General features: G+C 40.9%; 1 protein-coding gene and 1 long non-coding RNA gene across 4 annotated transcripts in view; one reads left to right on the top strand and one right to left on the bottom strand.

Moving 5' to 3' along the window:
* Positions 1-15514, top strand: part of GRAMD2B (GRAM domain containing 2B) — a 129952-nt gene that overhangs the window by 20018 nt on the left and 94420 nt on the right. The gene's annotated exons all lie outside the window — the stretch shown is intronic.
* Positions 5381-15346, bottom strand: LOC139075105 (uncharacterized). The gene is made up of 3 exons (XR_011525158.1): positions 15148-15346; positions 14708-14839; positions 5381-5630 (listed from the first exon to the last, which is right to left on the bottom strand). It is a non-coding gene; the product is annotated as an uncharacterized lncRNA (long non-coding RNA).

Here is a 15514-nt window from a genome sequence, read left to right as displayed (position 1 = left end):
AATTCCAGGGTGTTAGCCTCCCTGGGCCTCCCAGCGTGGCTCCAGGCAACACAGAACTCATAAACACAGCTTCATGGAACATAAACTGCCATTAACAAAAGCTTATTTCATTCCTTTTTTTTTTAAGCTTTTTTTTATTGCTAAGACTAATCCAAAAAGATCTATTAGCAAGCTACATGTTAATCAATGCTAGAAATTTAAGAGAGAAAAAAGAACAACGTCAGGGACTGAAAAGTCAAAAGCAGCAGGAGAGAACCTGCTACAGCACTCAGTTTCCAAAACATAAAGGAATGTTTTATGGAAACTTCTGGATAAAAATCTGCTTTACCTAGCACTTAAACAGAAAAGTTTACTATCAACTAGAACAATGATACTTTACATTATTATACAGTTTTCTTTTTTTGGGGGGGAAGACTAGCCCTGAGCTAACTACTGCCAATCCTCCTCTTTTTGCTGAGGAAGACTGGCCCTGAGCTAACATCCATGCCCAGCTTCCTCTACTTTATATGTGGGACGCCTACCACAGCATAGCTTTTTGCCAAGCGGTGCCATCTCTGTACCCAGGATCCGACCCGGTAAACCCCGGGCCGCCAAGAAGTGGAATGTGCGAACTTAACTGCCGCGCCACTGGGCAGGTCCCTACAGTTTTCTAACCATATGTCTTGAGTAGCCCATTATCTCTGCTACTGGTTAAATACCAAAGTAACCTTTATGACCCCGGGTCATACTCGGGGTCAGACATTCTTACCCCAGCAGGTGATACAAATGTGTAAATCATAGAAGTAAGATACAAAGAAAGATAGAAGTAAGGACGGACCATGGAGCCAAGAGTAAATTAGAAAGTTCACAGTTCATTGTTAGGCTTTCAAATTCTAGCAAAACACACTGGTTGGTCGTATTTAGCTGAGGGTCACTATTTCATGACTGCTGAACTAGTCATAGGGAAAATCAGAAGCGTAGGTGGGGTCCCTGAATCAGGTTTGAGGCCTCACTCTCTTCCAGTATTGGCACTCCCCTCCAGCACTTTCAATAGCATCCAGCCTTTTCAAGTATCTGTGGGGCTTCTGCCAACATCCCCACTGGGGCTCAAGGCTGTCTCTGTGCCTTCCTGTTTCCCCACCACAAGTGGAAAGAAGTCTTTTCTCCAAGTGTGACAGTTCTTTCAGCCAACTGAGGAGGCCTGGCTTCATAAGCAATAGGCCTTCTAATCACAAACTTACCGCTAAGGAGTCGGAGGGGTGGCTGAGCTAGGGGGCCTTGGGAAATACTGCCTTGGAAAATATTCTCAGCATTCTCCTCAAAAGAGATGATTCCCCTATCTCCAGGTAGGGTCTCTGCCACTTGAGAACTCAGTCCAGGGTTCTGGAAATGGGACAATCTTCATCATTTTCTTCTTTGAGACATAATCTCTTTGGCATATAGATCCACAATCCCCTACCAGCAATTCTGAGATAGAAATAGCTCTGAAGGGCTGGCCCGGTGGCGCAGCTGTTAAGTTTGCACGTTCCGCTTCGGTGGCCCGGGGTTTGCTCGTTCAGATCCCAGGTGTGGACATGGCGCTGCTTGGCAAGCCATGCTGTGGCAAGTGTCCCACATATAAAGTAGAGGAAGATGGGTAAGGATGTTAGCTCAGAGCCAGTCTTCCTCAGCAAAAAGAGGAGGATTGGCAGCAGATGTTAGCTCAGGGCTAATCTTCCTCAAAAAGAAAGAAAGAAAGAAAAAGAAATAGCTCTGAAAACAAAGTGACTCTGATAACTTTGCCAGCAGAACCTGAATTGAAGTGATGTCAGGTTCTAAACAATATCTATTCATTTCACTTAGTGGGAATATTCACACCTTTAGCTGAAGAAATATTATTGTGTTGAATTACAAGCTCAATATATCACGCAACATGCAGCATATGTGTCATGTTACCTTTCTAAAACCCAAAACTCTCTCTGAATTCCAAAACACATCCGGCCCCACAGGTTTTGGATAAAGGCCTGTGGATCTGTAGTGGCTTCAAAATTAGTTCCAGAGTTTTCCTTCACAATTTTCCTTAGGAAGCTGAAGTAATTATACAGGATGTGTGGCTAAAAGGAGAAGTCCTCATAATTTAGGGAAGAATTTAATGGAAGGAGAGGACTCTTATACAGTCCCCCACAAAGCCCTGGAGAAGACAATATTGACCCCTTAGTGGCGAGTTTCTCATGTCTATGGATACGTTTGACTAATGTTTACCCAGGAAGGAGATGACATAGAGGAAAATTCATGCCTGACTTCAGTGGGGAGTTCACCGTAGGATAAAAAGTGCCTTCACTATATAAACCAGTTTTTAAATGATGCTTCAATTCCCATGCTAACACGGAAAAGTTTGCGCTGGAGTAGCTAAAACAATAGAATTTACAATACGAAGTAAACTTGCTTTTATGACCGAACCTAGGAATCTAAATTCTTTTCACATTACTCCTTATATGAGAAAATATATTCTGCATCCCAAATAATGAAATACAAAATGCCATTTAGAACACAACGCATTTCTAAGTTGGATGTTGCCCATAACATGTAGTATTTCCCTAATTGTCATTTATTGTTCAAGAAATAGTTATTGACCATTTATAATAGGTACTACTAGAAAGAAAGGGCTCGACAAGAGACTATGAACCGGTCCTCACAGAGTTTAGACACCAGGGGTAGAGACAGCAAGAAAAAAAAAGTAACAGGTAAAAGTGAACTCATCTTAATGGAAAATTAAGGATTTGATAAAGTTTCATTTTTCTTGTAATTCTACACATCAGAACTTTCCTATGATGAGTTTCATTTTATTTCAAAGCAGCTTTATATTTCCTGATACAGAGTTTGACACACTAAAAGATTCACCTTGAGTAACATACAAGTCTCCAAAGCTTCACAAAGGTCAGGGAGACTTTCTAATACATATATTTACCCCCCAAGTTCTGCTAATCAGGAAGGGGCGACCTGGAAAAGGACAATTTATAAAGCTCACAGTGGAATGACAGCAGCATTTTCCCAAAAATTAGACATTGAACAATATTTGAATCTTAAAACTATAGAGCTAAAATTTGTCATTAAAAGAAAATCCACAACTTTGCCAAAAGAGGATGGAACGCTAAAGTCCAATAGCCGGAGTCCACACTTTCAGAAAGCTTGTCACAACCTTTTACATACCATACTTTTAAAAGCAATAGATTGGTACTGTTGAGATGCCAAGGTTAAATATTCTGAGTGGAAATCAAAAAACAATAGCTACCTTTCCTGAAATCAGGAAATCTCAGGATTCCACAGTCTCAACTTACCTCAAGGCAATGAAGCCTTAATTTACACAGGTCCTTTTTGTGATGGCAATATTGGATACAGAGGAGAATGTGAAAGGAAACAAAAAGTGTTAAAGGCCTTACTTTTCCTCATGGTTGCTCGTAGGTGGAGTTCAAGGTACCAGTATCAATGGAAATGGGAAGCTGTGGGTAGAAAACACATACTAGGATTACTGGTTGCGTTAGACCAGTGCATCAACCCCATAATACCAAGGATAAAAAGTCAGTCCATGCTTAATATTAATCCCCTAAAGGAACAACAAAGAAATAACTAATTCCCAAATGGAATCACGGGCATATGTAACTACCCCTGTGCTTTTAGATGTCTAACAGCAAGGAGGAATCCAGGGAGAAATTGCCAGCCTGGGAATCAATAATCAAGATCCTCAAGAGAAGCAGAATAAGGTCTTGGAGGCTTGGATTCTGTACTTGATGGAGTCATTAACTGGGGAAATTTGAAAAAATGTGGAAAATTTGGAAAAAGTCCTTAATTAGGAAAATGAAAGCAAACCACCAGCACTTTGTTCAGTGTTTAGAATTGTTAAGCACTGATCTTGGCACTGAGGGAAGAATTGCAAAAATGTGCAAGAAACCATCTCCATCTCACTGAGGAGACAAGCCTGTATAGATGTAACCGTAAACCGAAAGAGAAGTACTATGGAGCATAATAATAAAAAGTAATCGCTAACACACAAAAAACACTTAGCACACGCCACATTCCATTCTAAAGAACTTTCTATGTTTTAATTCATTTAGTTATCACAACCACTCTATAAGATAGGTACTCTTACTGTCTCCTTTTTCACAGTGAGGAAACTGAAGCTCAGAGAGGTTGAGTAACTTATCCAAGGTCACACACCCCAAAGGGGTAGATCAGAGATTTAAATTCAGGCTCCAGATGCCACTTACTCTTGCCCACCACTCGATATAGCATGTAAAGGATTTTAATGATGGTGGATTACGGGGCAGGATGAGGTGGGAAGATGGAGAGCTGAGTATAGAAAGCTTCTAGGAGGAAATGATAACTGAGATGTGCGTTATGAGATGGATACAATATAACCTCCCTTGCCTCAGTTTCCTTATCTCCAAACAAGTGGGATTGATGAGATTACCTCTAAAATCTCTTTGAATCTTTTAATCACTTTGGAATTCACCTCTTTTGACATCAGGAGAGATAGCACAAAGAGCAAGCTTTGGAAAACAACACAACTTAATTATTAGCTGTGTGATCTTGGGAGAGTTGTTTACCCTTTCTGAACCTTAGTTTCTTCACTGATGCAATGAGACAATCCTCATAGGATTGTTGTAAAGAGTAAATAATCTATGCTAGTCACAGGGCTTGGCACATAGGAGGCAATTAACTAATTTCAGTCTTTCCATTCCCTTTCCTTTTTCTTTAATTGTATATAATCTCAGTTCTTGAATTCACCTATATCTTAGATCATGGTGTAGCTGGCTACACATGAGTAGAGTACCCTTTAGAGGTAGATTGAAAAATAGGATATTTGGGGGGTGTCAAATATTTTCTAAAATATCTGGAAGGTTCTAATTTGCAATACCTCTATTTTATATTAAAATACTGTTTGCTTCTCTTGATCCTTTTGATTATACAATTCAACTAACTTATTAAATAGTCACACGATAAACTCGAGACCACGAGGTGAAGATACATACTATTCATAAGCCATGACTGATACGGCCTAGGAAGCTTTTGAGAGATGCTTCATAGGTTATGCAAAAATTGTGCAGTTAAAAACTTTGTAATGTTACATACTGAAATAAATATGTGGATGGAAGTGGGCAGAAAAAGTCCTATCCAAAAGTTCTTCTGGCCTAATGTGAAGTTTTATTCTCAAAGATCAAGTAACAACAGAGATAATGAGAGATATATCTATAGAAAAGAGTAAAGAGACAAAGATCATATTGATATCCAAGAGAAAAAAGAGATTAAAAACTTTATGTAAGCAGGTGTTTTCTTTCTTCTGTTACTTTATTAACTCAGAAGATACCTAACAATGGGCTTGCTCTGCTAGCCCCGATCTGAGCCAATTAATCACAACGAGTTAGAGATTGAGAAAGGAAGTTTAATTAGATTAGCCAGCTAATCGGAAGATGGGTGACTTATGTCTCAAAAACCCATCTTCAAGGATTACAGAATCTTGAAGCAGTCACATAGGGAAAATGGGCGGTGAGGAGAGGATCCAGGGATGTCGGTCCCCAGGCATGGATGGGCTCCAGGCATCACATTATTCCATTCTTCTGTCAGTTGTGAGGGATACCTTGTAGGTGTGTTTCCCATCTGTGGTCGGCCTGTTCCTGGAGGGAAACTCACAGAACAAAGTTTTAATTTATCAAGCTATCAGGGAGTACATATGTAAGCAGAGGCCATAAATCAGGAGAGCATGTGAATTTTTTTAGAGCATGTGCAGAGAAGAGAATAGTCACACAGAGGAGGGGCCAGGGCCATTTAGCATAACAAGATGGCCTCACTTTTGCTCACTTACAAGAATAGATTTTTTTTCTTACCAGCTTTAGCTAAAGAGATTTGAGGCTTTTCTTTTCTTTTTACTTTTTTTTTTTTTTTGAGGAAGATTAGCCCTCAGCTAACACCTGCCACCAATCCTCCTGAGGAAGGCTGGCCCTGAGCTAACATCTGTGCCCATCTTCCTCTACTTTATATGTGGGACGCCTACCACAGCATGGCTTGCCAAGCGGTGCCATGTCTGCACCCGGGATCGAACCAGCGAACCCCGGGCCGCTGAAGCAGAACGTGCAAAGTTAACCGTTGTGCCACCCAGCCAGCCCCTCTTTTTACTTTTTTAAACTGAAGTTTAATCTAAATATATTTAAATGAACAAATCTTAAGTGTACACTCAATAAATTTTTATATATGCATACACTCTTGTAATCACCACCCAGCTCAATATATATATAGAAAATTTCCAGCACCCCTTTTTTTTTTGAGGAAGATTAGCCCTGAGCTAACATCTGCTGCCAATCCTCCTCTTTTTGCTGAGGAAGATTGGCCCTGAGCTAACATCCGTGCACGTCTTCCTCTACTTTACATGTGTTTTCTGGTGGGAGCTAGAGGCTTTCATTACAAAGCTTACTCATTGGCAGTTTAGTTACCATTAGATACCAAGGCTCTAAGGAATTAGCTCACTGGGTGATAAACTGAAAACCATAGCCTGGAGCTTAAGAGAATCAGCCTTCAGGTTCTTACTTGTAGTAGAGTCAGATGACCTATTTCTTCCTTCTAGAGCAAAGTGATTAAAGAAAGCATCTGGAGAATTAAACCAGATTGTTTACAATCTCAAGGTCAACATAAATGTGACCAATGAGGTCTAAACAAAAATTCTGCCTTATGGTTAGCAAAGTGAAGGGAAATATTAACAATGAGTCACTTAGACTCAAACTCTTGACTGGGTCATGAAGCTATCAACTCTGTGCAAAGAGATGCCTCTGATTTGAGATCAAGGGAGCACAAACTTTAGGTTGTTCTTCAAGTAATTGTTATAATTTGACATGCTAACATACATTTGTTTTTACCCCACTGTTCTGATAACTTTCAGGTTATTTAATAGAAGTTGGGAGCACACTAAGTGACAGAGGGTAGCGTACTGGGCAGTAAGGCAATCAGATCCAAGAGTTTGGCTCATTAGATGCTTTGTCTAAACAAGTGAGCCATTACAATATTTTAGTTTGGTCAATGCTATAGAATGGTTATCAATAAATTTCCCAAACAGGGACACCTTTTGAGAATGAAATGGACTCTCTTATAATTATTTCAGAATAGTAGGACTAAATCAGGACCATCCCTAGCAAACCAGGACATACAGTCACTCTAGCTATCATAGGCCTCCACTCCATAAGCGTTCATATTGATTAACTCTTAATTCCAATGATTCCTTTACTAGTTGAGCAAAAGCTTTTACGGTGGCAAAGACATCTAAGAGAGGAAAAAATCCAAGGACACATGAGAGATCATAGCTGAGATCTAGCAAGTTAAATCTATCAATGCCTCTGATCTAAGGATGCGGCCTTAGCTTCTGACATAAAGAAATCAGCCTGAAGAGGGTCGAGGACTCAGAAGGGAACAGAGGGGACATCTTCTCTAGCTTTAGTAACTCCCTCTATCATATGACATAATACTCTACACACTGTGCCTTGTCATAAATAATGATGCTGATGAACTAAGGGAGAGCGATATCCTCAATTTGTTAAAATATTATCTGGTCAACAATGTGACAATGGTAATTAATAGTTTATATGAATTGAGTACTTACTGTGCACCTGGCATACTGTACCAATTCCTTTATATACATTAGCTCTTTAAATTCCCCAATGGTCCTATAAAATAGATACTACTGCTAGTCCCATTTTTTTCCCCACAGATGAGGAAACTGAGGCTTAGAGGCGGTAAGTCACTCGTCCAAGGTAGAAAGATGCATATTAGGATTCTCAGATCAATCTGACTCTTAACTATTCCCTTATTCTAACCCTCAGCCCCACCCCTCCCCAGTGAGGGCTCTTTTACTGCCAGCACCACCCATTCAACAAGCTCAAACAAGAGAGTTGTTTACTGAAAGGATACCACAGGCAATCCCCTGGACACCAAGGGCAGAAAAGTAAATATGGCAGGACCACCTGGGTGAGGGTATAACTGAGAGGCTAGCAACCAAGACCATTCCCACCAGCTCTCATCATCTGTTTCTTTGTAGTGTCTACTACTAATTTATATAATACTTTTGCAAAATCTAGGGGTTTGGGAGTCTATAGGACCAAGCATTTCCAAGGTCTGAATCTCCCTCTACTAGGTGTCTTATTAAAGAGCTTATTTTATGTTTTTTGATATGGAGGAAAGAGGAACTTTAATTTCATTTCTTTGAACACTACTAAAAATAAAAGTTAAATTCTGATTTTAATTAGTCAGTGATCTTAACACACAGGGAAACACTCCGTTTTCATCTGCTGTGCTTTTAAAAGTAGAAACTAACACAAAGAAGCCCTATAGGAAGAAGGTAAATGCACCTAGCTTCTCAAGTGAATAGATTTCAATAATTGCTTTCGCCTCATGGAATTGATTTAAAGTTGCCATTTTGCAATTAGTAAATGCAACATTTCTGTGTAAAAAGTCCCCCCCTCTTTCTTATAGTTAGTCTATATAAGGCAGAAACTGATATTGCTGTAACCATGAGATCCAGGGTCCTTTCCTTGATGCCAGCATTCTGTTACTTCAATGCTGTATTCCATTATTAGATTCACATTCTGGTACAAAGCACAGTGCTCGGACTAGAGCCCAGTTCTCCTGACTTCCAGCCTAAGCCTTTTTGACAAGTGGTGCAGATGTATGTGGGAGTGAGGGGGACGAGGGGTGAAGGTGGGGAGTGGGGGTGGCTTGTGTGTGATCCAAAACAGAAGAACACAAAGCATCATGTGGCCATCTCCTACCCCTGTCCATCATGTGACATCATGATGTTACTTCGTCCAGGTGTCTAGTTATGATATACGAACGTGATAGTTTTTGACTAAAGTTCTGTGTAAGTATGTTTTGTAAATATCTGTTTATTGAATTCTTTCCCACTCTACTGAAAATTCACTTATAGCAAGCAGATGCTTATTTATTTTCATACTTCTGTAACCCAGAATATAGCCTGGCACACAAAAGGCATCATTTTTTTGATGGTTGGAAAGAAGGAAGGAAGGACAGACAGACAGACAGACTGCACAATTTGCCTCAAATGAAGAGTCTATTTATAAAGTTTCAGCCAAAAAGTAAAAGCAAAGTAAATCTGCTTGAAAGAAATAGAAAAACTTCCTTATTGGCCTGAAATATTTTCTATGTTCCCTTCTCCCTTGTTCTTTTTTTACCAGCTTATTTATTAGATAATTTTAACAGATGAATAGTTCTACATAGAGAAGAGACTGGAAAAAGATAACAAAATGCTAACAGGAATTGTCAAAAAAGAATAATACAATGAAAGTATGTAAAAAAAGAATGAAAATTCAGAAAAAGCCATTAAAAGTGTGCCACATAGGTGATATAAAGAAAAAATGTAACTTGCAGAAACTACTTTAATAATAAATATTAACTGCTTCAAAGCGATGCACTGATTGCACTGCATGGACCTCACTGTCAAAACATTTCACAGGGAGGAAACAGAACACGCCCCAGCAGGGTACGAGGAAGGAGAAAGGCCAGGCCTCTTGCTGATCGTGTGTTCATTAGTTCCCAAAACAAGGAAAGGAAGTAGCTGGATGAATGTTTCTCTAAGAAAATATGAGAGATTCCATAAGTTGAAATTGTTGCCTGTGGATTGTAAACCGCGATTCTTGGACTTGCTCCCGAGCCAGACCATCTGGGAGTCATGGGACCTTTCTGACCTGTTTGAAGCACTTGCTGTCAACCAGCTGACAAGTGATAAGTCGCATGAGCCCAAGGTGTTCCTTTTTAAATTGGGGGATGGGAGGGATTTAAGTTATATTTCTTCTTCATTCACTCTTTTTCCCCCCTCCAAATTTAAAAAAGACCAATATTACTCAACATTAACATTTTACGTCAGGTAGAGTTCCAGAGGAGTATGCTTGAGAACCACTGGATGGAAACAAGCACCCAATGATTCATTCATTCATTCAACACATATTTATTGAGCATCTAACATGAACCAGGCACTGTAGATCCAGTGGCAAACACAACAGACAAGTCCCTTGTTTTTGAGAAGATTCCATTCTTGTGGGAGAGGGCAGATAATAAACAAACGGACAGAGAAGATAATATCTTTATGAGATCATCTCCCACCAAACTTGTCTTCCCTCGTTATATTCCAGGCACAGTGGAGAATAGCGCCTTCCTGCTGTTCCTTGAATATGCCAAATTTGGTCCTGCCTCGAGGCCTTTATCCACGCTCTTCCCTCCCGCTGATGCAAGACTTTGCACTGAGGCCTCACACAGCTTTCTCCCCCCCCCACCCCCACTTCCCCAAGTCTCTGCTGAGACGTCACCTCAAAGAGGCTTCCCTGATCTTCCCATGGAGAATAGACCTCCCTTCCTCTCCGTGACTTTCTGCTTTATTTTCTTTCTATCTCTTATCTGTTGAAACTGTTATTCATGTGCTTACTTTTTTTATTTTCAGTCTCTCCCACTAGAATGTAAGAACCATGGCACCAGGGTTTTGCCAATTTTGTTCACCTCTGTATCTCACGCGTTTAGAACAGTGATGTTAGAAAGGCCCATTTGCACACATGCCCAGTGACAAAGTATCTATAGTCAGAGGGCCTAATCTAAGATCTGCACTGTGGTAGCTGGTCTCCAAAGACAGTCTCCGGTGAAATACACTCCTAGTATTCACACCTTGTGTAGTTCTCTTGCCTTGAACCTGGGCTGGCCCTGTGGCTCACCTTTGACCAATAGAATGCAGCAGAGGTGACTGACGTCCAAGGCTATCTCACAGGAATCCTTGGTATCACGGAACACGTGCTCTGGAGGAAGCCAGCCACTAAGTAAAATGTCCAACTATCCTGAGACTGCCATGATGTAAGGAAGCCCAAGCTAGCCATGTGCAGGGCCATGTAGAGAAATTAAAATGCTCAGCTGGTCCCTGGCTGTTGCAGCCATCCCAGCTGAAGCATCAGACTGGGGAATTGCACATCCAGTTCAGTATTGTCTTCAAATGACTCCAGCCCTGGGTCCCATCTGACTGCAGCTGCATGAGAGACCCCAAGTGAGAACCATCCAGCTGAGCCCTGTCAATCCACTGTGGCATGAGAGAAAATAATACATTATTGGTTTAAGCCACCAAGCTTTGAGGTGGTTAGTTATGCAGCAATAGATAACTACAAAATGCGGCCACCACAGATAGCTCCAGATTCATACATTTCTTTCCCCACAAACATTACATGTGTTGAAGGGTCCTTGGGCTCCCCCAACACACACTCTCTTATAAGGCACGTGTCTCTGCCATCAACAAACTCTGTTTTGCACTGTTCACTCTCCTACACCCCAACAACTACCCCCCTGGAAGTCAGGGGAGCTGAGTCTTCGTCCTCATGGGATCACTGTAATTTTGGCCAAGATACTCTCTGAAGCATAGGCTCTTCTCTGAAAAATTATGGTGGGGATTTGATTTTTAAATTTTGTTTAGTGTGTGGCAGGCAATCTTTTCCCCTTCCCTCAGATAGAAACTCACACAGAACGCAAATACATTCCTCTTAACACAGGTGCTAAGCTTAGTTCTTGCCTCATCCCTCAAGAGAGAAAGAGAGTATTTCAGATTTCCCCATCTGCAGTATAACTTGGCTTGGGAAATGCTGGTTCAAAACCATTCTATTTGGGGCCAGCCCGGTGTCACAGTGGTTAAGTTCGCATGTCCCACTTCGACAGCCCGGGGTTTGCTGGTTCTGATCCCGGGTGCGGACATGGCACCCCTTGGCAAGCCGTGCTGTGGTAGCTGTCCCACATATAAGGTAGAGGAAGATGGGCACGGATGTTAGCTCAGGGCCAGTCTTCCTCAGCAAAAAAAGGAGGATTGGAGGCAGATGTTAGCTCAGGGCTAATCTTCCTCAAAACAAAAAGAAAATTCTATTTTTTTTTAAATATTATTTTCAAAGGCCTCTATAGAAGGAGATTGCATAGCCTACGATAGATTCCCATTCCAATGTTTAATGGCTGCATTCATCAGGAAACTTTCCTTCATTTTTGACAGAAATTATTTAATAAAGGTCCCATTCATGTAATGCTCCTCAACCCTCATTCTTATGACTTTTTTTTAACAGTTTTTTTTTTTTTTTTTTGAGGAACATTAGCTCTGAGCTAACATCCGCCGCCAATCCTCCTCTTTTTACTGAGGAAGATTGTCCCTGAGCTAACATCCATGCCCATCTTTCTCTACTTTATATGTGGGATGCCTGACACAGCATGGCTTGATAAGGGATGCATAGGTCGGCCCCCCGGGATCCGAACCAGTGAACCTCAGGCCACGGAAGCGCAGCACATGAGCTTAACCGCTAGGCCACCGGGCCAGCCTATCTTACAACTTTTTTATGAAGTTTGATAATTAAATTCTTCGGAGTCACTGTATGGCTTTCTTCTGAACTCTCTCAATTTTTTCCCATTTAATTCTCCTTTGGATATTGACTTTCAATTGAAAATAGGAATGGTCTGATGAATGTTCCTAGAATCCTCTGACTTATGACATTGATATATTAAATATTACGCACAGTTAAATTATTACAGAGCTTCCAGGTTACATCTTGATAAGAGAATCAACATCTAAAACATGTCATCAGACAACATGCATAAAATTACAGGAATGTGACAACACTTTACATGTACTTATATTGGCTAATAAATACATCCCCTGACACGTGCTATAAAGTAGGAAACTACCTGAACATACATTGGAACCTTATCTCCACTCACATCTCCAAACTCTGTCCCAGAGACTATGGACAGAAGTGCAGTGTATCTGATCAGTTAAAAAGAGACCAACATTTCATCAGTAGTCTAAGCTGTTGAGTAGAAGCCCTTATCTACTGAAAGGCGCGAGTTAGCCATTTTCTACTGTACCTGCTTGAGTATCGGCTAGAACTCTTCTTTGATATTAGAAACAAGAAATTATGTTCCCAGAAGCTTAGAGGAAGAAAAGTAAAGGGTCTTTTATTGGAGCAAAGTCAAGGAGCCCCTTAAAATATATTTTAGCCATAATCTTATGTCTCAATTTTGTCACACTACAATGAAATTTCCCCTATTGTTTATCTGCTGCTGCTTTTTAAATACTGCATTCCATTTTATTGTATACTAGCCCCAAGGATAAACGAATGAGGAAGCTGTTTGACAACATCTTTTAAACCTAAGCGAATGCCACCAGGTAAAATAATGCAGTTTTCTTGCTCCTTTTGAATTCCTCCCCACTCTAGGAAAGCACTATCCGCTATTTTCCCCACCCACCACTACCCTCAGCCCCTCCCCTCCTTTCTCATTTAAGACCACACTATTGGAAGTCTTCAACCCATACACTAAAGAACAAGTTTCAGGGCAACTGCGTGCTTGTTAATTGAGCTGTAAATCCATGCTGGGGAAGCTCTGAACACTTGACCTTACTCATGCATCAAAAGAGGTCTGACCATGGTTTCTAAAAAGGTTTAACACAGAACTACCATATGACCCAGCAATCCCCCTCGTAGGTAGAAACCCAAAAGAACTGAGAGCAGGGACTTGAACAGATATTTGCACATCAACGTTCATAGCAGCATTACTCACAACAGCCAAAAGGTGGAAACAACCCAAGTGTTCACCAATAGATGAAGGGATAAACAAATATGGAATATACATACAATGGAATAGTATTCAGCCATAAAAAAGAACGAAGTCTGATACATGCTACAACTTGGATGGACCTTGAAAACATTATGCTTCAGGAGATAAGCCAGACACAGAAGGAAAAACATCGTATGATTTCACTTATATGAGGTACCTGGAATAGACAAATTTATAGAGACAGAAAGTAAAATAGAGGTTATGATGGGCTTGGAGGAGGGAGGAAGAAGGACTTATTGTTGAACGGGTACAGAGTTTACGTTGGGGATGATAAAAAATGTTTTGGGTATAGATAGTGGTGACGGTTATAGATACTGTGAATGTATTTAATGTCACTGAATTGTACACTTACCAATGGTTAAAATGATAAATATTATGTTATTTATATTTTCCTGAAATAAAAAAAATTACTTGGGGGAGCACAAAAGGTCAGTTCGGCTCTGAGCTCTGAGTGGGGGCGGGTTGGAGGACACCTGAGATTTAAGGAGAGAGTCATTACCCAGAGTTCAGGAGAGTGACGACTTCATCAAATCCCACTCCAGCCCAAGTAAGATGGGGAGCTCCAGGAGGGACTCGAAGGTGAAAGTGTTGGTGATGTCTGCAGGAAGAGCCAGTTATGGACACTGAAGAGACAGCTTCCAAGCTTCCAGGTCACCCAGAGCCTTCCCGACTCCGCCAAGCCAGGCTCCCCCAGTAAGGAGGGTCAGTGGTCAGGAATAAAGAGACAGAGCCCTGACCAGGTCAACTCTCACAGAATTTATGTAAACTTTTTCCCTTTGGCTTATTTGTCAAGTGTCACGAGAGTCAATTTTGGAGCAAGCAGGCTACAAAAAGATGCCTTTGTTCTCTCGGCCTAATGATAGAAGCTCATAAATGGAGTGGGAACAAGAAAACTTTGGAAAGCACTTTCATCTCTAAAATGTTTGAGGTTATTTAGAAGGGTAGGCAGGTGTTTTCTTTTACACACACACACACACACACAAACACACACACATATATATAAATACTGTGGTTGTATATTCTTTGTGATTATCCCTAAATCTAAAATTAATTTTTAAAGAAAAAATGAAGGACTTACAGCCCCAGAGCATAGCCTTAGTAATTTTTCCCCAGCCATGTCATGCTCCACCGTTGCGCTTGTAATTGTTTTAAAGCAAAGTTAGGCTTCCAACAATAAGGTTTATATTAGTTTTTCTTATTCTCAACGACTCTGTAACAAATCAGAAAACCACCAACACATACATTATTTGCTATACGAAGTGAATCTTTACAATAATGCCTGCAACATGGTAGCTCTCAAAACTTTGTTAAATGAGTTCATAGATGCTTCAAATGCAAAACTTCAGACAGAACCAGCAAGTTAATACCTCACCCAAAGGCGGGAAGACGAGGCATTCATTTTATTGGTTGAGTGCATTGTAACTAAGTTGCTAATGAGGTTTTGATGAATGCTTCTCCCCCGACAGAACTAGGAAGGGTTAACCAGGTGACCCCCTAAAAGCAACCACCTTTTAGTACCTTTGTTATTGAACTTTAAGCCCTGACCAGGCCGTCCTCAATGAGGCAACATCCTGTCTGAATAATTTAGGCAGGAGCAGAGGCCAGCCCACACAGAGCATCTGTTGAGAGAGAGCCTCCCTCGGTCGTTTCCATTTCCTGTATCTGCAGCCGGCTGCCCATTTTTAAAATCCCCTAGTTACAGTCCGGGTAGAAAAAACCCTCCAGTTTACGAGGAGGCTAAATATATGGTGCCTTGTTAGGCAAATGTTTCACCTGCTCGGCCAATTAGCTTCCTCTCCCAGAAAGACTCGTTCAACAGGTTTCCTTTTTCTCTTCCTCTGCCTCCTGGGTTGGGGCAAGAGGCTGTCACTTCGCTTCGACCCTC

The sequence above is a fragment of the Equus przewalskii genome, chromosome 13 (assembly GCF_037783145.1).
Source record: "Equus przewalskii isolate Varuska chromosome 13, EquPr2, whole genome shotgun sequence".
Taxonomy (NCBI): Eukaryota; Metazoa; Chordata; class Mammalia; order Perissodactyla; family Equidae; genus Equus; species Equus przewalskii.
This window is presented reverse-complemented; position numbering and strand designations above follow the sequence as displayed.